Source organism: Macrobrachium nipponense, chromosome 19 (genome assembly GCF_015104395.2).
Source record: "Macrobrachium nipponense isolate FS-2020 chromosome 19, ASM1510439v2, whole genome shotgun sequence".
NCBI classification, from domain to species: domain Eukaryota; kingdom Metazoa; phylum Arthropoda; class Malacostraca; order Decapoda; family Palaemonidae; genus Macrobrachium; species Macrobrachium nipponense.
Window position 1 is genome coordinate 52,209,589 of NC_061088.1, and position 23,628 is coordinate 52,233,216.

Here is a 23,628-nt window from a genome sequence, read left to right on the forward strand (position 1 = left end):
GCACATCAGTGAAGACAAAAGGAAGAACTACCTACGACCCCAATGGTCACGACAATGTTCTTACAGATATTGTTGCTGCACTTTCCATTAGAAAGTAAAACTTGCAGATATGCAAAATCACACTTGGAATCTTGTCTACGCATATGGAAACTTGTGGTGCAAATACTAACACTACTATCATAAATAGACAACCCGAGTAAAGTTGTACATCGTACGTAAATACACCCTCTTCATTGCATGGAAATTCCCTTTCTCGTTGCCACCGAGATATTCGCCAAAATCTTCAATTACCCTTTTCGACAAATCAGTCAAATCAAGTTAACAATGAAAGAATTAACATTGAAACAATTCTCTGAAGTACAATGGAATCGCGCGCGCGTGTGTGTGTAAGAGGGAGAGAGAGAGAGAGAGAGAGAGAGAGAGAGAGAGAGAGAGAAGAGAATATATATACAATGTTATACTCGTATATAATGCTAGTGACTTATTTTTATGGGGGGGGGGAAGTCAAGGGATTTTACCTTCGTGTACTTTGGTCAAATATTTTTCCAAGGCATAATAATGAAAAAGGGGAAGAACTGACTATGAATTCCATTGGTATTCCACTCGTCTGCCCGAGAAAAAATAAGAATCCCCTCCCACTTTTCCATTCAAGCGTTGGCCAACCATTTCACCAATATAAAAAGTTAACGCCAATGACTTTGATTAGTCTCTAGAGCTATCTAGGGGAGGAGGGGACGCGATGCAGCTCTTCAAGCATCGAGACTCTTCAAAGGACAGGGGAAGTGAGGGAAGCGGGTTCAAGACTTGCGTGAAATACTGACGACAAAATTGGATACAATTTCCGTAATAAATTAAGAAACAAATGTGTCACGTCTTGGCGCACAGCCTACACATAGGTCCTTGTGTCAGCAGGACTAAATAGACGTCCCTCAACAACCTATTCTGTTTGTTTGTTTGTATGGTGTTTTTACGTTGCATGGAACCTGTGGTTATTCAGCAACGGGACCAAAGGCTTTACGTGACTTCCGAACCACGTCGAGAGTGAACTTCTATCACCAGAAATACACATCTCTCACTCCTCAATGGAATGGTCGAGAATCGAAACCGCGACCACCGAGGTGGAACGCTAATACCATACCAACCATGCCGTTGAGGCCCTTAACTACCTATTCCAAAAATGCTCATTCAATCCATAGATTGAGCTGAGGCGTCACATGAAGTTTCCATGAATAATATTAATTTAAATACTACCTCCAACAAGCAAGTTCGAAAAGAGCCAGGTTCCGATGCAACTCTTCGCTAAGAGGGCCTACGACATCAAAGCAAAGACATCGTATTTCAGTTTCAGTTTGCATACTCTCTCTTCCCTTAATATGAACCAGTTTCATCAAGTCTCCTCTCGATGCATTCACCGAACACCGCGTGGAAGGAAGTGACATTAACTCTCATTCAGCAATGAACTGAACGACGAACAACATGAACTTGCTCACTTGCTAGATCTGCTAGTCACACTCACCAAATCCAATTACCTCCAATAGCCACGCTGACCTCTGAAAGTCTCTATTTCCTCATACTTTTAATTAACGTTTTCCACTGAAAGCCTTGAGTCCGAAATGGGAAATATACAATACTTTCCCTTCGCCGAGTTGCATTCGATCAGTCACTCTTTTTAACTTCCGCGATAACTCGCTACATTGAAGTTTTCAGTTTTTCTTTTTAATCTAAGAAGACGGAAGCCTCTGGCCTTCATATTTCCTAAGCGTGTTCTATTGCTTACTAGTTACACGCATCAAATGAACATTTCCATCCTACCATGCTGGAGGAAAGGACTTTCTGATCGAATCCATTAAGAGACGACTTATTCGTTATTCATTTTCAGTTTTCTGTAAAAAGAAACTGTTGACATGGTATTGTTTGTCCGTCCCTGGAGGAATAGTTCCTCCAAGATCAGTCCGCACTTTTCCTTCCTATCCGCCCTCAGACATTAAAATCTACCGAGGCTAGAGGGCTGCAAATTATGTTAATCATCCACGCTCCCACCGGGCCGTGGCTGATAACTTCATGAGACGCGGCTAAGGGTATCATAGTCCGTAGCTGAGTTTTTCATACAGCATTATACGAAATACAGAAAACTCGAATGCCCAGAAGAAACATCGGCGTATTTTTTTTTTTTTTTTTTTGCTCGTTTATTTACGATGAGGAGCGGAGCAGCAGCAAACTAATTCAATAAAAATCTGAAACTTCAAAGCGTTAAGTTTTGGAATACTTGTGAAACTGTGAATTGGAATCCAACTTCGATGGAACTGCGAGCATTAAGTTTTGGAATACTTGTGAAACTGTGAATTGGAATCCAACTTCGATGGAACTGCGAGCAAAAGTCGTCCTCTCGAATGTCTACAACAAAGATATTGCGTCTTGAAAGTGCAATTTCGCAGCTGTCCCTCGGCACAATATTAGTTCACGCCGGATGTAAAAATGTAACTTTGATTTAAAGGCAACTTTAATACCTTTAAAATGGTCTGTTTAAGCAAGGCCCCACCCCCCAAAATAGCATCAGGTTCTAGTTTTACAATATCACAGAATATTAGAGGATACAATAATACTAAACTAACCCGCAGAGCAATTGCAGTGTATCAAAATCCACTCTAAGCCTACCATATTTCACGAGATTTCGAAAGATAACAACCAAATAAAAATACAGGAAGTGAGAATACCAGCAACTCCGAAATCACTCTCAAGAGTTTCTCTAATAATTTCTCCCCCTCAGAAACATCCAGGACGAGTCCTAAAAAACCAGCAACATGCCCCTCTGCCCCCACCAGATGAGTCAGCTATCACGACTTCACTCTCTACTACCCAACCAGTTTTCACTAACATCACCATCAACAGCCAACTCGGGAGGAGGAGGAGGAGGAGGAGGAGGAGGAGGAGGAGATTACGAAGGCTGGGGGTTCCTAGGCCCCTCTCTTATCTGCCACCGCGGATGCTCTCCTCCTCCTGCCGGTCCAAATGCCAACACCTTTTATCTTATCACTCGTTATGCGGCCTCGTAGTACTCGAGTCTGAACTACCACTCAGGATTGTTCAGATGGCTATTACGGGCTGCTCTGTGAGCAAGAGCCCGTGCTGGCACAAGGCCAGCTTAATCTTAAACAACAACAACATCAGATGGCTTGATGTGAACTTCAAGTATGCAGGTCGCTCTTTTATGTGTGCGTCGTTATTTTTACATCGAAAGACCTTTCCCATAATTAAGGAGGACACCGATCTATAAGACTTTCACTTATTTTCTCTTGCAGTTTTCCTTTATATAAACACCAGATGGTCTGATGTAAAGACTTTATATATATTATATATATCTATATATATATATATATATATATATATATATATATATATATTATAATATATTATATTAGATGTTACACTACACTGTGATAAAGACGGTGCATATGAATCAAACACCATAAACTTCTAAATATGGGACATTCACGCAGTCAAGTTTAAGGATAATATATTGTCAATATCAAGGTCTCTTAGAGAGTATAGACTTTCAGGCATGCATACATTTTATTCTGTAGTGATAAGAGATTATTTTTTTCTATTATACTGAAGAAGGACCAAGTAGTTTCGAAACAATTGACGAACACGTAGTATAGTATTGAACAGTTATACAACAGCTACAAAAATTTGTGTCCGCATACCTTTAGATTTCATGAACATCATTGGAAAATTAGCTGCGAGAAAATAAAGAAAGGGGGTGGGTAAATGAGACATAAATGGGAAAATGAGAGAGCCAAATAGCTGGATGATAAAGTCAAGTGGGAAAAAGAAAAGACGAGTTGGGTAAAAGAAAAGACAGCAATGTACATAGTAAAGTTTCATGACACATCTGCAATTGCCGTTATTAAAAATAGTTCTCCAAATTTTGTTTTCAACTAATCAAGTTGCATGTATTATTTCTGGAAGTAGCATTAATCACTGGAAAGACGAAGAGATCAGTAAAGTACGAACAATAAGATGCTTAAGCCCTAAAGTTTAGAAGTTTCGTTAACCACTTTCTTCGCTGGGCAAGAAAGCTTTCGGTAGAACAAATGTCAAATTATGGATTTCGTTAGGTCTTGATATGGACAACTCTTCACTTATTAATCCGATGTAAAACTGCAGAGAGATACATGTGTTTGCAGATGCTCCACACCTAGTCAAGCTTATTAGAAATAACTTTCTTGACCATGGTTTCATATTGCCGGATGGTACGTGCACTAAGGTCTAGTTAGAGAGCTAATAAAGGGAAGCAAAAGTCATCTTCGGACAGTAAAAAAGACATCAATGTTATAGGTATGCAACGCATGACAGTTAAACTTGCCTTGCAACGGCTCTCCGAAACTACCTATAAATCTACTGATCACTTCGGCAACCAAGGTAAATTTGAAGGTAAGGACTGGTAAAGCACAAACCAGTTGATTCGGCTTGCTGATATTTCGTCTGGTGCGTTTAAATTCTCGAGTGCCAATATATAGAAAATCAAGAAATGCTTACGGAATAAATCAGGATGGGTTGGAGCATTATTATTATTATTATTATTAATTTTTTTTTGGCTGCATAAGGCAAATGGGCGTGCTATAAGCACCCATCACCAGTTGTATTTAAACTCGTCTAAGCGCCCACCTTTGAGGAAAAGACAGCACACTTGTAAGCTCAAAGAGTAACGTTGAAAACTGCAACAGTGAAAATGTATAACATCCGGCACATCGTTCGAAGACGAAAGCAATTCTCCTCAGAAAGAGCCCAGTTGATCAGCAATTTTATTTTGCTTACCAGAATTTGATGTGGATGATCCAAGTGATGACTTCAAAGACCAAGTGAATAGTTTCTTGAATATTTGAAGCATATTGATAAGACGTTCGATTCTCGGCATGGGGAGAGGGGGGAAGGGATGTTTAACCACAGGGAAAGAATCGATCATTAAATTATCTGATTTAATTAGCAGTCACATCCAATTACCCTCAGAAGTCATAAAATATTTTATTCGTTGCAGTACATTTTTCAGAATTCGAAATTTGAACATATATTAGTTGTTCCAGAAAAGTGTTGAATAAGATAAAAAAGTGAGTTACATAACACGCGGTTAAGTTGAAATATGAGCGAAATGTGATTTAATGGATATATGTTGTGTGTATAATTCTAGATATATATTAATATTGCTGCTTAGAATGTTCTTCAGAACTCCCTTGTGATTATTGGTATCGACATAAAATATAGCTTTTCATCTGACTAATATATTCTTTAGCAAACAGATGAAAGCATTTAAGAATGGAAAAAAGAAGACAGCAAAGCCAGGGTTTCTATAGTTTTGATGTTATTTGGCGAAAATGTTCCATTGATCTTGTTATGAATACCTATTCCTTTTAACATAGAAGAATGAAGATCTTTATCTGACTATTACTTTAATGATCGAATAGCTTAAGAGTATTTTAAAAAAGTAAAAATAAAAAAAAATTAAAAAAGTAAGGGCAAGGAGCCTGACGGGGGTTATTGTGACATCACGCACCTCGCCGTTTAATCCTCTACCATAGATACAGCAGAGAGAGAGAGAGAGAGAGAGAGAGAGAGAGAGAGAGAGAGAGAGAGCGAGAGAGAGAGAGAGGAGAGAGATGAGTAGAGATGACGTTGTGAGGAGGTGACTGGGAGAGAGAGAGAGAGAGAGGCGAAGGGCGGACGAGGAGAGAGAGAGAGAGAGAGAAACTATGCAGTACGTAATTCTATCCTTCATTTATGGTACATCTTTATTTTCAGAACACGGCTATAAAAAAAAAAATACAGGAGAAGCGCTTATAAAGTTATAGCTCTAACCTTCCCTACGACCATTAATATCATAGATCTGATAAGCTACCATATAACAAGCTCAACTGAATTAAGGCTTGTTCTTGTGCCTTAGGTCCAATATTCTACTTCATATCCGACTACACATAAGTCCAATCATTTTTAGCAACATTGTCGCAAATATTTTCTCAAAAATAACTTCAATTAACTCAAACTTAGAAAATCCAAGGGTATTACACCAACCCAAATTACAAATCCAAGTGGAATTGCATCAGCTTCTCTTCCAATTGGTTCGATCTCAATCTTCGAGTAGTTTCTAACAAGTTCATAGAGGAGATCTAAGAGGGCGGCATCACTTCGATCACACATAAAATTTCTCCCTTCAAAAATTGCACAATGATATCAAGTTCGACGATTTTAATTTCATCTTGCAAACAACCCACCACCAATAATAATCACAGCTGCAGTACGTTGACATCATTAACTATAAAGTAACAAAAGGTAGTCGTTACTAACTTAACCTTCATCCATCCTCTAAGGATCTATTAAACCTGCCACTTTCATGACAGTTCAGCCTAAAAAAAAAATAAATAAAAATCAAAATAAAGCCTTTGAGAAGGAAAAACGAACACCATAGCTCTTTTTCCAGCTCTGAATTCGGTGCTTTACTCCTAACATTCGGGAGTGAAAAGAGACTATGTTCATTGCAAAGGGAAGCTTCGAAAACCCTGGGATCTAAATGCCCAGGTTCCTTCCAATGATCACTACTTAATTTTCGGCTGGAAAACGAAGCTGGTCAATTAACATTCTTTCTCTCTGACTAATTAGATCCTACACTCTGATGGCAAAAATTGATTGCGATATTCTCTGACAAAAAGTTGAAGCACTAGTTTTTAAACAAATTTCCTATTTTACTGAATAACCACGAAAACTGGATTGAAATATGGTGCACGGTATATATAAATATTACAAACTATTATCAAGAAAAATAAAGAATGAAGTTATTTTTTAACATTTTCTTCCATTAGAAATATAAATCTGCATAATAACCAAATGGTAAGACAAGACCTATACTTGGATAACAAGCGTACCTACGTCATGACCCAAGCTATCAAATACTTACACGAGATTTCACTCAGGTCTAAATCACAGCTGAACACTACTGAACTACTACTCAGTCAAGCAATATGAGTTACCAAATTTAGAGCATGGAAGCAGCATTCAAGAACTGATAATGAACATCACCAACGCATTCAGTGAAGAAAACTAATAATTAACAATTAGCCTAACTACTACTACTACTACTACTACTACTACTATTCGTACTAATACTAAAAATAGTACCGAAACTAGAACTGTAGTCGTCTCCAAGAAGGTTACCCGCCTACCGTTTTCATGACAGTCAATTGCATTCTTAGGGAATAAAAAAAATCCACAACTTGTTTTCTTGTTAAGTAAAGCAGTACTGTTGATTGGCGAAAACCCTCAGTGATGAAACGCAGAAAGCTTCGCTCTCAAAAGCAAAAGCATCAGATGTTTCAATAGACGCCAGGTGAAGGCCAAGCGGCAAACAACCCACACCAAAATAATGGCTAAATAATGACGACCTAAACGTTGGAGGAAGTAAAATAAAGGAAGATCAACGCCGATTTCAACGCACGCATATGACTGTCACGGGATTTCAAAGAAATCGCAAGAGGACTTGCAAAGTTTTTACGTATTCTGCAAGAGAGAGAGAGAGAGAGAGTTTCAAGTCTTTGTAGTACTCGGACTACAATTAAAGAATGAAAACCAGACAAATTTCAGGCACACCAATTCCCGCAAAAATGTTGCAATAGGACTCTAGCTTTAACAAAAAAATTTATGAAGCAAATATCGGATTAACCAGCTATTTCTGAAGATAAACCACTATTCATTGGTGGAATAATTCCACACGAGAAAGTGAGCAAAATGAAACTCAGAAAACGATCTTGTCGTCAAGTTCACTTAATCCTATGTTATTAATTTCCTGCGAACAAAGCCATCATGCGAAATACAACTCGCACCATTTACGTTCTTCATAATATCAAAGCAAACTCTTCAGCTGCCGGATTGGGTCTGAAAACATGTTAATCAGAGGGTCTATGTTTACACTATGAAACAATAGCGCAGATATCAAAATTAGAAAAGGTCCAGAGATAACAATTTGATGTATCTTATGGGAAGGCAGACTAACGTATGTGAATACATAACATTGTCAACTCTGCTTGCTTATATATATACACACACACACACTAAGTAAACGAAGAGGACAATATTAGATAAACATACATACATCGAGAGGGGGATGCCAGAATGGCAGCGTTTTGAGAGACTGAAAGTATGGTCAGAGCAATTTTCTTCCTGAAAGGCTAACTTCAGAAGGTTCTATACCCTTCTGGTTTTCTCCAAGCATTTTGGGAAAAGGTTTCTAGCCCCCGTCTATTTTTTTTTCTTCTTCTTCTTTTAAAGTAGTCGATGTACCGTGGGCTCTGGTATATTTCTTGGCGGTAAGTCACACAAGCAATAGCCAATGTTTCATAACGTGAGACAGCCATTTGGTCTGCTTGATACAGCCCCTGGAAGACAGCAACAGATGCTGCTAAGTTCTTTGAGCCAAGATGCTCTCTCCCTTCGAAAGGTTTGAGCGCCTTCAAATTCGCTGTCCCGAGATTGGAGAAGAGGCTCCCACTCGATATTAAGAGGGCTTAAATTACCAAGACTCGAGAAAAATGAGGGGCCTTTTCTCTGCGTTAGGATGGTGCAGATTTGATCATTGATATGGAATACATCGTACGCTTCCTTTAATCTTCCTGTTAACGTGTGACCGCCGTCGGCGAAATGGAACCAAATAATAAACCTACTGTAATTAAGTGCTATTAGTGTCCAAATGTAAAATTTTGGGGAAAAAATTGGAGAACAAACATATTTAAAAGTACAAATAGATTCGGAGCATCATACTCCCTCTCAATTATGGAGATACCAGAATCCACAGAAGGTATTGAATATCTCAACATTGAAGCTGGAGCATGACGCTCCGAAACCTTATTCGTTTTTTAATATACATTATATGGCCTCCAATTTGTGGTTGTTTTCAAATTCCAGTAATTAAGAAAAGAAGAAACCAGGACCTGCTATATCATCCCACAGTTAAACAGTATTACACGACAATGTTTCAGGAAGAGATTTTCAAGTTATTTGTAAATTATGTTGTCTATTAAATACCTAGGTAATTCGTTCGAATATTATATACTCATTTATTTAAGTATATAAGGCTGCACGATCAGGATCTAAAATTGTGAATCTTACATTCTACGAAATTAGGGTGAAAGAAGCTGGTCAGTATATCATATATTAAATTTCTTTGTTAGTTTAGCATGAAACACGGATGTAACAAACAAAAATGCAGCGTCACTATTAAGACAATGCATACGTATAACGAAACCTTGGATAACCATGAGGAAAAGACAGAGAAGAGAGGGAAAAAATGGAGACCGAAATAGCAGCACCCAGTTTGTTCCCGACCGCAGAGCAAAACAAGCATTTTACGAGGATATTATTTAATAGAACGACCTACTCTCAACTCGCTCGGGTTAGCCCAGTGGCAAGATCTGACCACTCCCTTATTCACTTCGGGTCCCCGACCTCATAAACTTCATTCCGGGGGTCAATAATGTTGGGGCAAGAGAAAAAGCGTAAAACAGAAAGGAAAACGGAAAAAGTTTTCCCATTACTTTAACGGACAACCGGGATACCAAAGGAAACGCTGAAGAGGAAAATGCCACCAGGTATTTTACCAATTCGCTCTTGCACTCGAGGGACCTGTAGTAAGTAAGTAAAGATATATATATATAATATATATATATATATATATATATATATATATATATATATATATATATATATATATGCGTTTTATTTTGGTATTTAGGTACTCCAAGACAAGTCTAACACGATCAATACAACTATATTGATAAGGATCGTGGAATAGGAAATGACATGAAATGTGGGTAAGAATGATGAAATGGACATGGCTGGAAAAACGCACGTGACAGCGTCAGCTGGGCTCCGAATTACGATGATGTCAGGATTGTGGAGGATAAATCTATATATATATATATATATATATATATATATATATATATATATTATGTGCGTGTGTAAGCTCGTAAAAGAAATAACTTCTAAGCAATCACTGACGATACTTTAAATGTGTGTGAGAACCGACCAGAGAGAGAGAGAGAGAGAGAGAGAGAGAGAGAGAGAGAGAGAGAGAGAGAGAGAGAGAGAGAGAGAGAGAGAGCGCTTTGTTCAGCAATGACAAACGAGAGGGCAGAAAAAGAGATGACAAAGAACGAAGGATTCCGACGAAGCGATTAAAGGATCCTAATATATGTAATTAACTATCAGACCTTTGCCTTTGACTGTAATAGCGAACAATAGATCTAACCCTCATCACCATCATCATTATGTTGATCTATCAAGTAAGGATGATGATAATGGCAGTGGTGATGATAATGATGGTGAAACTGATGATGTAAGATGGTAAATTACTTTGGTGCGGACGATGATGAATCATGGACAAGTCAACCATACATAAAATACTTTACGCGGAACAAAAAGACCGCCAGAGAGAGAGAGAGAGAGAGAGAGAGAGAGAGAGAGAGAGAGAGAGAGAGAGAGAGAGAGAGAGAGTATCTTCAGGGTAAGTCCTCACTGCAGCAAAACATGTCATACATACACACGGGTAACTTATCACTCACACGTCATAAATAGGTTAAATACAAATCACCGGCGTATTGGCAGTTCCTAACCAGCGTTTCCCATAACTGACCTACTTACGTACATCTGCCATAGCTTCGTTCTCCGCATACAGTCGTTGACTTGATTCCTACCTATTTGTGAAACCTATGCGGTCAGTTGCGAACGTACGTTAAAAACACGATTTACTGTAGGGCGGAGGCACCTTACAGCAACTAAACTTGATACGAAAAGAACTGCCAACAAACACCAGCTCAAAACAGTGCGCTGTAGAAAACAAGTAAAATATGCGCAAAATACTTCATGAAACTCAGCCGCGGCCCATGAAACTTTCAGCCACTGCTCAGTGGTGGCATGTGTTATCAGCGCTTACAGGTGTGCCTGGCGCAAGACTATGGCTAGCTTTATCCTTAAATAAAATATCAAGGCGTGATGCGACCTCCAGCTTACTCAGGACACGCACAAGTTTTTCCCTTCACGCATAAGTTGTAAACATGATATTCCTAACAACGTGAAGTGGTCTTCGAAATCAATACTCATACTTAGTAATATTTATACTAAAAACAAGGATCAAATAAACAGGACAAACTAAACACATTCTTATACTCTCAGTTGCAAGTGAAAAAAATATCAAACAGAAACAGCCTAAATTCAGTACACCAAATAAATTAAACAATGCTAAAATCGACGGTCAAATAGAGCCTTGTTTCACCTACAAAAATTAAAATAAATACACTATTTATTAGAAATAATTTTTCTGCACTGCTTATCATGCACATCATAAATACCCTATCCTAAATTTCCTGTTCTTGAACTGAATGCGAAACAGCTTTTTCAGATATTTTTAGGATCTTCCAAAGGGTTTTCCTACACTTCAACAAGAACAACAGCAACAAAGTTTGTAGGCGTACTACCAGAGTAAGCAAAAACTGCTGATGCTACAGGGCTGCACTTTAGCATGTTTGATGCAGTTTGCAGCCCTCTAGAAAATGCGCCGAAGTTGCTTCTGCGCAATCGAGAGTTCTGTACAACATAAAATGTTGTATAAAACCATCAACTATGACCGGCAGCTCTCCCGTTGCTTACCAGATGAGGTCGAGTCAGGGTGCGTCCCATGGCTCCGGAAAGCACTGCCAGACGCACGATCCATGGCTAAATTCAACCTTGGATAAAATAAAAACAATCGAGGCTAGAGGGCTGCAATTTCGTATGTTTGGTGATTGGAAGGTGGATGATCAACATACCAATTTGCAGCCCTCTAGCCTCAGCAGTTTTTAAGATCTGAGGGCGGACAGACAGACAAAAAGTCGCCTCAATAGTTTTCTTTTACAGATAACTAATAAAAAGTGGAATGAAGGCAAATGAACCCTAATGGGGGAAAATTAACTCGAATCAACCAGAAAAACACGTGACGCATTTTCACTAAATTCCACTTAGTATAAGTGAGCTTGTAAGACACTCGAGGTGAAAACTAGCTCACACCAGCCCCTGAATTTTAGGACTAGATTTTTCTGGGGAGTGATTAAAAAGGAGTGACTTAGTACGAGTGATCAGGGCTTCCTGCTCCCAACAGCCAGGATATTCCTTCAAAAGCTTTCAGGGTTTCTTGACCAAGCCAGCAACATTCCAAGCACATGCTGAATTATTTCAAACTTTCGAACTCTCCTTTATTACCTCAATTAGTATGCATTAACAGTCGTTCAAGTTAGTTCGCAACAGGTTATCACGTCATTCCAAGGAACATCTTCAGGTACTTCTAACAGTTAACCCGAAATTTATGAATTTCTGACTAATTCCTGTCTATAAAAAGAGCGTGTAGATAATTTTTTAATGAAACCCATTACTATTAAAGTTACCCAATAAAATATCGGTTACACATGGTTAAGTCGTCTAACTGTACTCAGATGAAAAAGACAACAAAGGTTCGTGCATGACACAACATACTCGTCCGTACAGAAAACAATATCAAATTTCTTCAAAAATTATCCATGAGAGAGAGAGAGAGAGAGAGAGAGAGAGAGAGAGAGAGAGAGAGAGAGAGAGAGAGAGAGAGAGAGTGTTCCATGCGTTAAAACCGAGAACCATGACGCAACCAAAAGCAAGACAAGACATTGAACTGAGGATTGCAATTGGGGGTGTAACTAGCTGTCGGGAATTGGTCGCAGCCAACCAGGGAATATATTACGAATAATTCGACGGAAAGGAAAAAAATGGCGATTTTATGTAATAATAATAATAATATCCTTTATTTCGGTTCAGGGCCATATACAATGAACATACAAAATACACAGTAACATACACAATCTAGATATATGAGTCAATATGATAGGAAAAATTAGTAATCGGCACTTATCCACAAAATAGCTGAGGTAGCATAAAAGATAGTAATCATAATACTGGTAATAGTAATAATATTGGTGAGAAAAAAAATGCATTGAGAGTTATAACAGTTAGTGCACAAATTATATAGCTTAAATTTCACTAGAGACCTTAGGTGGTTACAGTAGTCTGGTCCAGAGGGCTAAATACATAAATTGAATGTATATAAAAAAAAAGGGTTCCAAAACGATTGACGACTATGTGCGTCCGTGTGCTGGCGTGCGTGCCACTGCTTACTGAAAAGAAAGACTATACTAAAACAGCCATTATCCTCCTCATCCCACAAAAACGAAGCCGAGAGGACGCCGCCTTCTCCTCCTCACAACCAGTTTACGGGTTAAGTCGCCCTTCCCGCCATAACGGGCGTCGTAACACATTTAGACGAAGAAAAGCCTTACGGGCGGATGAAGGGGGAGGGGTCAGGTGATGCGTTACGCCAGTGAGGGGATGCGTAACCGAAGGCTGGCTCTGTAACGCGCCTTTCTTACCGCAATTGCTGCTATCAACCGTCGTTAGGGTGATGTCACCCAGAGATGATCAACTCACGAAGTCGCTGGAACATTAATCATCAACGCTGTCATCTCGACTTGCTTCCTCTAATTCCCACACCAACCCCCCCCCCCCCCCTTCCACGGGGTCAACGTATATTTCCTCTCTCTCTCTCTCTCTCTCTCTCTCTCTCTCTCTCTCTCTCTCTCTGCCAAAATCAAAAACAAATACGATATCTGTGCCAATGATGTACAAAAAGTCCTATAGTATAAGCTCAGGACACCCTGAACAGTAAACAAATCTTTCACGAAACACAAACTGAAAAAAAAATTGAGGAAAATACTAAATTTATAGCATGAATTAGTTCTAAGGCATACTTAAGTTTTGTTTAACCTTTTAACTACTGTACAGGATAAAACTATCATTACATAAATGAATAAACTATTGTAAATTCAACTGCAAATAAATAAAGTAAATTCTGCCATATATAACACCAACAGTAGATCCATCTTGGTGGAGATGAAAAAACATAAGAGAGCCACGACAGTGCCTTTCAATAAATTCCTTCGTCAATAACTACTTCCACAAATCTACTCATTTCTCAAGCGAGAGTTTCATGCAATAATTCATCTCGTAAGACTAAAGACGCAAAAGCTGCATTCGTAGAATCTTTTTGGATATCCTGATGTCATTATAGATAAATCAAACAAATGGTTCATACGACTGAATATCGCGATCGCATTGCGATGGAACTGGGTTTACACACCAACGAAATGAAGAAAGTAGAGACGATCTCACGACATGTATACACCACAGAGCTCCTCTGCCCCCTTGCACAAAAATGAGATAGAAATAAAGGTTTCAAATGAATGTGAATGGACCCGATGGGAGGAATATAATTTCCTTAATGGAAGGGAATAACTGCTCAACGCAGGAAATTACACAAGGGCTCATCACGAGAATCGCCACCACAGAAAATCTCCTTACACACACACACACACACACACACACACACACCGCACGAACGTTCAAATACATCAGAGAATTCCAACGAGGCTAATAATCTCTTATATCTCATGCCCAATAGAAGTGAACTGCGGGAACTCTCTCCCTCTCTCTCTCTCTTAGGGGAGAAGAGGGGGAGAGGTGGGGGCGGCACAATCTCGGGAACCAAGTGAAAGTATCCAAAACCGATTGAATCAATGCGTGCTAGCACAGAGAGAGAGAGAGAGAGAGAGAGAGAGAGAGAGAGAGAGAGAGAGAGAGAGAGAACAAAACAACGAAGACAAACTGGTTTGAAAACGTGAAAATCATGGAACCCCATAAATTAACCAATTTCATGGAAAAGCGCCATCATGACCTTGACCTTCTGCGGCCTCATAATATAAGAACAGCGAGCCTTACACTTAAGTGTTCACATGGCACGAACACTTATCCTCAAATCCTCAAATTCTATGGACTATTTTATTTGTTTCCCCAGTCATAAAAAGCATTTCTTCAAACTGAACGACATGACTTCTGACCACCCGAGAAGGAAGAGAGATTTCACCGACTGCCGGAATATATTCTCTAACTGATGTTGTAACAGTTATGGTCACCAACCCCATAGGAACTGCTACGGCAGACGTTAACTGGGTGTTACCTGTCAACAGCTAAGGGGGTTATGGCGTAGCCAGGATCTCTCGGTGGCCACGGTTATGGCGGTAAGCCATCTATGAAACCAACTAATCACAAGTTACTTGGCTCCTCTGATCGAAATCAAGATGGCAACATTTTGAGATGAATAATTATGGGAAACAAACCAACAACAAAAATTAGCATCTATACACCTCAAATCTGTAAATCTACTGCTTGAAAACCATGCTACACATTTGAGGCCAATACACTGAACATGTTACTACACTCATCACATGCTTCCAGTGAACTTTAAAAAGAATTAAAATAAAACCAGAACTGACGAAAAAAATCAATGAATGCACTTCAGAAACAAAGGTTTAGTTAACATAAAACTCTTCTGGGGAGATACTTTAATCGTGTTGTTTACCTAAATATTTTATATTTATCGTACACCAGAGTCGAACCCTCATGAATATTTATGCATAGCAATACCACAGACAGACAGGCACACACACACACAGAGAGAAATATCTTCCATCCAAGCGCTTCCTGTCAACCGATCAATACAGTAACCATGGCAAAAGGTTCACTCTGTAGTCCATCATGGGGACACATAAGTAGCCATTACCAGATGCATAAATAAACAGGAGGCCGTCACATATTCCAGAATCGTGACGCCAGGAGCAAGTTCAAGACGTTTCTTACCCCTCCAACGGCAACGCCTGACTGGTGCTCGTCGAGAAAAAACTACCGAGTATTTTTTTGGGGCATGTCTAAATCGATTTAAGTGGAGTCAAAAAAGTTTAAACACACTTCCAACTTTCCATTAGATTACCTCTCTCTCTCTCTCTCTCTCTCTCTCTCTCTCTCTCTCTCTCTCTCTCTCTCTCTCTCTCTCTCTCTCTCTCTCTCTCTCTCTCTGTGACTAAAGCGGGACTTAAAACTCATTGACATGTACTTTGACATTTACCTGTCTTAATTAATTAACCCCATGAATTCATAAATAACAAATATATCGGAGACAATGACACAAGCATGTAACAGTAAATAATTCAGTTTCCATGCATGGAAAGGCTCAAAAAAACTTTCTATTTTAAACATCAATTACACACTGAACCTACGCATGTACTTGACTCAATATTTCTTGGAATAACACCACAGGTTCGACAAACTACCATTTAAAAAGCATTTCCTAACAGTTTCAATCACCATTCCTACAGGGAACAGTAGCATATTACTATACCAGGCTTATACGCCGCCTATGGCGTGTGGGCCGTCAACAAGCGTCGCTGGAAGTCTGAATGACATACCACCTAGCATAATAGGAGAAAAAAACTGGAACGCGATCTGACCACAACAAAAGCCTTGGTTGCACCTTTGTCCCTACAATAACAATGACAAAATAACTACTTTTATACCAGTTCTTCATATGAACGCAAATACTTCTACTAACCGACGAATAAATAATAAGAATGGCCCTCAAAGGCTAAAGTAAGAATATTACAAAACTCATATAAATTCATAACTCAATGACAGTAACAAGAGTCTGATGAACGGAAGGGCGACTCGTCATCCATCTCCATCAACTTGTGCTTTGCCCCTCAAATTAAATCCACTTTCAGAAGAACCCCACCCAGAAAGCCTCTCCCTTCAATGACTCCATTCCCTCCAGGGCTCCTGCAATTCCCATCATACTACTATAAGGAAGATGCCCTTCTGCTACTAATGTTAACATTTCATTGTGCCGTGTCCTACCACTGAAAGAGGAACCTGGTCGTTTTTAATCCCTGTACTCTATCTTCTAACCCTTTTTAATGGGAGGGGAACACCTTGTTAAAAACAAAGGAATTGGGACATTTTTTCTGTTTACTGACGCAGATAACGATTATCAAATAACCACGGAGGTGGCGCCTAGCGTTTTTTTTATAAACAGATACTGAGTGAACGATTCTATATCACATACATGAGTGAAATTTGCATAAGCTGCTACAGTTCATAACTTCGGTCCCTTTTATTCTTCAAACATGTTTTAATAAACACGAGTGAAGTAGATGCGAAGACTCAATTACATAACGCACAGCGAGTTTATTCTGTTCCATCAGACCCAACCGATTAGAGAATATTCGTCTATTTCGCTCTTCATAACTAGAACCCAAAACTGCACACGGAAAAGGAAAAATGCAATTTAACTAACACATTGTGCTGGCTCAAACATCAAAACGAGTCCCCTAATAACTCCCACGCTATTAACCCTCGTATTTAAGAGAGAATTATAAAGCACACGAAAGATGCATTCCAACCTCTATGTGGCCCCAGTCCCCACACCCAATAGGTCCCAATCGACCCAAACATGAACGTCTGATTCCGAAGGAACGGTGATATATACTACGTCTATGTGTTTCAAGTGACACTCGCCCATACAAGACTGGCCTGACCAATCCGCTCCTTTTCTCGACTTTTGTTTGTATGGTTAGTTGACTTTTATGTATATAAGAGTCGTTTATGCACATGACTGAACTTGCATATGAGAGAAAAGCCCCCATTGTGGCCATGCTAAAATGCAACGATACATTACAAATGTCTGCAGAGAGTTAATTCACGAACCTTAGCAGCAGCAGCACAGACACAAGTGCAACTGCCTCAACCTATATTCATATCTAATATAGGAGGAACAGTACACATGAGCCACATAGATATCGCAAGAAGAGACCTGTCACACGTAAATATACTTTAAACTGTAAAACTGTAGACGGTCATTAGACAATACCTATTAAGAAAAAATACACCACACACGAAAACATATATAAACTCATAAAAATATCACATAAGAATGAAACTCTAAAACGGAAACAATAAGGAATCAGAATAATTGGAGTAAAAAAACTTAAATGCACCATCTAACATCACAATACACCACAATTAACATAAAAGTAAAAAGCAACGACGCAATAAATGCCCCACGAAAGCTGTTGTGATTAATAACAAACAATGTTGCTTACATTTGCCTAATATAACCACAAAAATAAATGAATACAGAATTTCCTCCGTTGATCCTACAACCCAGTGTAACCAAATCAAGTTATTTTTCTCAATTTCCGGAAACAAATTGTTGTCCGATCATAAACAGGCTGCAAAATGACAGTACAAGTCGTAATCCCTGCTAATTACATTAATATCGTCCCCTGGCACTCGAGGGGAGTCCAAATAGAATGCAAACAGTAATTTAATTCACAATTAACCTTCGCATTCGACACATGCGTTCATAGCTTTCAACAAAAATACAGACTGCAACACTGCCTAATACATTAAAGAGATAATTTCATAATCCGATTATTAATGAAATGTACGTATTAAGAGACTGCATGGTTAAGTTGTTATACGCACGCATAACGTACACTAGACACCATTGTAGTATTGACCAAATACTAAATCATTACATCAACATGCGAAATGTATCTCTCTCTCTCTCTCTCTCTCTCTCTCTCTCTCTCTCTCTCTCTATATATATCTATATATATATATATATATATATATATATATATATATATATATATATATATATATATATACACACACACACACATATATATATAAAGAGAGAGAGAGAGAGAGAGAGAGAGAGAGAGAGAGAGAGAGAGAGAGAGAGAGAGAGAGAGAGAGAGAGTCTTATAAAGATTTGCGTTCCAAGAAAAACACCACTGAAACAAAGAGTCCAAAGCGAGCGCATTATGAGGATTATGCCATAAACTGGGCGTGGCGAGATCCAGGAGCATCGTGTGTGACATGAAACACTTTTCAGCAACGATCAAAACCATCCAGCAATCTTCCTTTTCCCTGCAGTCAATAGACTACAGATTCTATCAGACGCAGTCACATACAATGGGTTTTATTACATTTATAATCAAGTGTCAAAAGTGATTAAAACCAGACAAACTGGTTACACACAAGAGGCAAATACATAAACTGAAAAGGTCTTCGCCAAAGGAAATGTAACTCTGAATACAGCAGCAAAAAAGTCATCATTTTCAAGTTTAATAATATTAAAAAATATTCCATAAATAAGCAAGTCATACGATATATAAAAAAAGGTACATACAAAACTCGTGACGGATAAAGATAAGATATATAGTGCCTTTCACTGACGTTGAAGATTTGGTCTGGAACATGTCCGTCTTTATCTCTTCTAAGGAGAAGAGAACCAAGGGAAGCCCAACATACTACGAAGCAAACACTGAACATACACAAAGCATGTAACAAAGTGTCTTCTAACATCTTCAAAGCATCTGACTGACAACCTCCCGCCCTGCCCCAGAAAAAACAAGCATAACTATGGGAAAGCAAGAAACCAGGAAGCCTTCACATTGACACAATACCATATATGAAGATGAAGCGGAAGGCTCGGCCATTATGATCAAATCATCTGCAACAGCTGGTTGCCGTAGCAATATACTACTGCTACACCCATAGCAAATAATGGTTCTTTGCGGTCGTTACTACTAGAAACGTGTGATTCTATTTTCTACTCTTCAAGGCGTGCCAGTCATCTATTACGAGAACACCAGCGCTATCAATAATCACGACTTCATAAACAATTATCGGAATAGGTTTTCAATGTTGTCTATAGAATAAGTGGAGAGAGAGAGAGAGAGAGAGAGAGAGAGAGAGAGAGAGAGAGAGAGAGAGAGAGAGAGAGAGAGAGAGAGCAAAATTCAATGCTAAAAACGATCTTTGGACACATTTTACAACAGCGTGATGTGTAAGTGGTCACCTACAATCTATCCAAGAACCCCTTACGGATCCTTAATGAATAATGTCTATCTGGAGAATCTTACAAATGAAATAACTAAGTGCCCAAAATCCCTGCCCAGGTCAACATGGGTATGCCGGGTTTTGTGGGGAACGTGCTCATGTTGCAACTCCTCGTCCGATTCGAGAATCGTCGAACTGAGTTATTCGGTTTGTAACTTGAACGCGATACCACACACACACACACACACGAGGTGTTACAATAAGAGTACAGTAATTGGAGCATCTAGCCTTATCACCTCCAGGCGTGTGGCAGTGGGAGGTATTTTTTTTTTTTCTTTTCTTTTTACAGTAGGAGGCGTAACGGAGGCCTGGAGGGCACGAATCGCCTCTTACGATAATGAAAGCGTGGGCGAGGTCCAACAAAGCCGATACTTAACGAGTCACTGTGCCTACAAACCTATTAAACATTATATTCATACATTCAATGAATTGAAAACAATTGGGTTACTTGACGACCCTCGAGAGGTAATAAAATTGCAAAATCAATATCAAAAAGGGTATTTTCAAATCATTTTGCCGACAGATGGTATAACGTCTCCATTGAAAACCACTGACATTTCAGTACCAGCCATACAAGTAAAAGAAAAAAAAAACTATTTTATAAGCATAAAGCACAGTACTTTAAACACTCACAGCTTTATTTTTTTTACCCGGAAATAAAACTCACTCTCTCTCTCATAAATAGTAATGATAATAGCAAGAAAAATCTTTCTTAAAGAAAAAACTAACTGATGACCAAACGCTTACGTGATTACAGGAGATGATACAAACATAAGAAACCAAAATTCCCATAATCTCTCTCTCTCTCCTTGGGCAACAAACCGGTCACCCGTGAACTCCTCTGGGCATGAAAATTGACTGGACAAAATCACCTTTCTATGGTGTGGGCACATAGTTTGGGTCTGAGACCTACTACGAGGGGTTTTTAAACAAAATAATAAAAACTACCAGTCAGTACTGCATGGTACATGAGTTTGTTAATAAAGGTGCGTCAACAGAACAATATATCTTGTCATAAAAACATTCCATAACGTACCGCATATAACAAAAGTTAGAAACACTTGAACGACCATAAATGAAGAATTCATTTTAGCAAATGCTGGATATCGCATGAAGCATTAATGGTTAGTAATACCAATGAACCGTCGCCTTGTATTCAACCCATATGATGAGTATGCGATAAGTTGCAAACGTGCTTATGACATGACATGTTATGCTGAAGTGAAGACATACCCTATTGTAAATCACACAACTCGGGATGATACAAACAAGGACACCCACAATCTTCTGGTTCTAACTCACGACAGTCCTAAGGAAGAGAAAAAGCATTACCAACGCCTCGCTTTGGAACCTGAGTTGGAAAATGTTGCGTGAAGGAGGGCAAGAGAAGTACCCACCCATTTCAGGGACAGCCATAAGATGTTTGAACAAAAGGGGTAAGAGGGAGGGAACGGCAGGGCACCTTTTCACTCGAGAGAGAGAGAGAGAGAGAGAGAGAGAGAGAGAGAGAGAGAGAGAGGCGGGCTCAAATGCCCTTCGTGCATCACCCTTGGCTACTGCCATAACGTGCAAAACTAATAAAATATCAACCAAAACCAATTCAACCTACAAATTTCCTTTCAACGAACTGAAATGTCGCAGTATCCTATAACCCTTAAAAATGAAGACAAAATGACACGACGTGGATCACATCCGACTGTCCTGAGGCGTTGTAAAAATAGGCGGTAATCCCAGATTACAAGACCACTAATTATGACAAACACCAATGACTGGTAACACCTGGAAAATGAACGCGTGTCGACGAAATGGTGACATAATTCACACACAAACAAACAAAATACAGCAAGGAATTTCTAAGGGTTCCGAGAAAAGTAATATACAATTCTAATAATCATTCCCATTGACATATCATAACCGACTCGTCAATATACTGTAGGTCGATGGTTTTAGTACAACGCTCGTCCGTAGAAATATTAAATACCAAACCGAGGATCTCCACTACAACCACTCCACAACTGTTAACCGTTCCCCTCCCCCAAAAACCAACCCTCCCACTTTCACCCCATTCCTGGGCATTTGGCTTGAACGGGGACGAGAGTGGGAGGGGGAGGGGAGGCATGGGGTCAACAAGGAGAGCTGGGCACCTTGCTAACAACTTACCTGTTGCTACAACACATTTGCCAAGCGTTGGCATGGCGACACCTCCAATGTTTACTTTCTTAATGGGAGCCTATCCATGCCCCCCTTCATGAAAACACGATATTGCATTACTGAAATTAAACTGAATGACGCAACCTCCCGGAATACAAAAACATGATGGCATCATGAGATACACATTCGTCTACGCTTTACATGATTACTTAGACATTCACCTGTAAATCACTAGATCGAATTCTATGCCTTTCGCTGATTGAAGTCAATACTCACTGATGAAATACCTCACAAGTGCGTTGATCTTCAATGCAACTGCACGAGGTTGACATAGAAAATTGACGTGGATTTTTGCCAAATGCATATCATAATTCTTTAACCACCGCCATTGCATACTGATAAAAACGAACCAGGTCCACATTCACAACATTGCACTTGAAAACTTCTAATGAACCATTTTTACTTTTCGAACACAAAAGAAAATTCTTATATCTACTACATCTTTTTAAAAGGCTCTGGCTAAACCTTGCAAGTCATCAAATCTAAGGGCAAATTGTAAAATACACTGATACAAATTTGTACGAAACATTCGGACTTTGGTTTCAAGGAGCGAGTCATATTTTCTCGTCGATGACATAACACCCGAAAGTCGCACAGAAAATAAAACGCACTCTTCAAGTTGTTGCAGAATGTTGTTTACAGGAGTACTACCTGCTTTGACACCACGAGGTAGTCAACTTAACACATATTTTCTCTATCTTTCCTTTCCTTCACATTAATCCTCTGACCAGACGAGTTCGATTCCAATTCCTCGCAACGAAGGGCCTCGTTGGGTGCGAGGAGAAAAAGAGGCAGAGACAACAACACATCGACCGACAAACAACTGTCAGTACCTGACGCAGACGATAGTCCGTGCTTACGGACCGGCGTTCACAGCCACACTGACTAAACCACGATCCATCCATCCTCGGTGGCCGCACCACGAAACGGCCCTGGCTGGCTGGCTGGCGGTCTCTCCTCTATCCACCATCCACGCCTTCTTCTTCTCCCCCTCCTCCACCTTCTCCTCCATCCATGGAGTCTCACACAACTCCCCCTCCCCCCCCCCCTTATCACCTCTCCTTTATCTCCTTCATTCCTCCTGTTCCCCTCCATACATTTCCTACTGGCGAAGTTTTCTTTTATCTTTGTATTTAATAATGTACTATGGGAATGCATTCTACTTTGTAGTATGCATCATGTATTCAACAGTTTACAGATCCATGCAGGAGCACTTAATTTTCAAACTTCCTATTTAGGAGCATTTGACCGTTTTCTAGGCAAGTAACTTTAACCGCTGGCGACGCGACGAAACTTCAGTGTACATAAAACTTACTACGTATCCGAACCTGTCAACACCGACATACAGCTCGACTGGTATGCTATAGCCTATAGTCTTCTTATTTGCAAAGACCACTCGTTGCAAATTATAGTAGAAAAATGAGTGGAACTGCAACACTGCATAGGAAACCACAGCTCATTTTCGAAGGAACACTTACTTCGCTGCCTGAGCGGAAACTCAGAAGATCGAATACTTTCCGA

The 23,628-nt window shown here is 39.5% G+C and overlaps 1 protein-coding gene across 2 annotated transcripts in view; it reads right to left on the reverse strand.

The window, feature by feature from the left end:
* LOC135216899 (serine/arginine repetitive matrix protein 2-like) overlaps window positions 1–23,082 on the reverse strand; it is a 622,749-nt gene extending 599,667 nt beyond the window's left edge. The window contains exon 1 of one of the 2 annotated variants that reach the window (XR_010314960.1): window positions 22,941–23,082. The gene's annotated coding sequence lies outside the window, so the exon portion shown is untranslated. Of the gene's footprint in view, window positions 1–22,056; window positions 22,106–22,940 lie in introns of those variants that run through there. The other variant, XR_010314975.1, reaches the window with a different exon arrangement.
* Window positions 23,083–23,628: the final 546 nt, after the last annotated feature.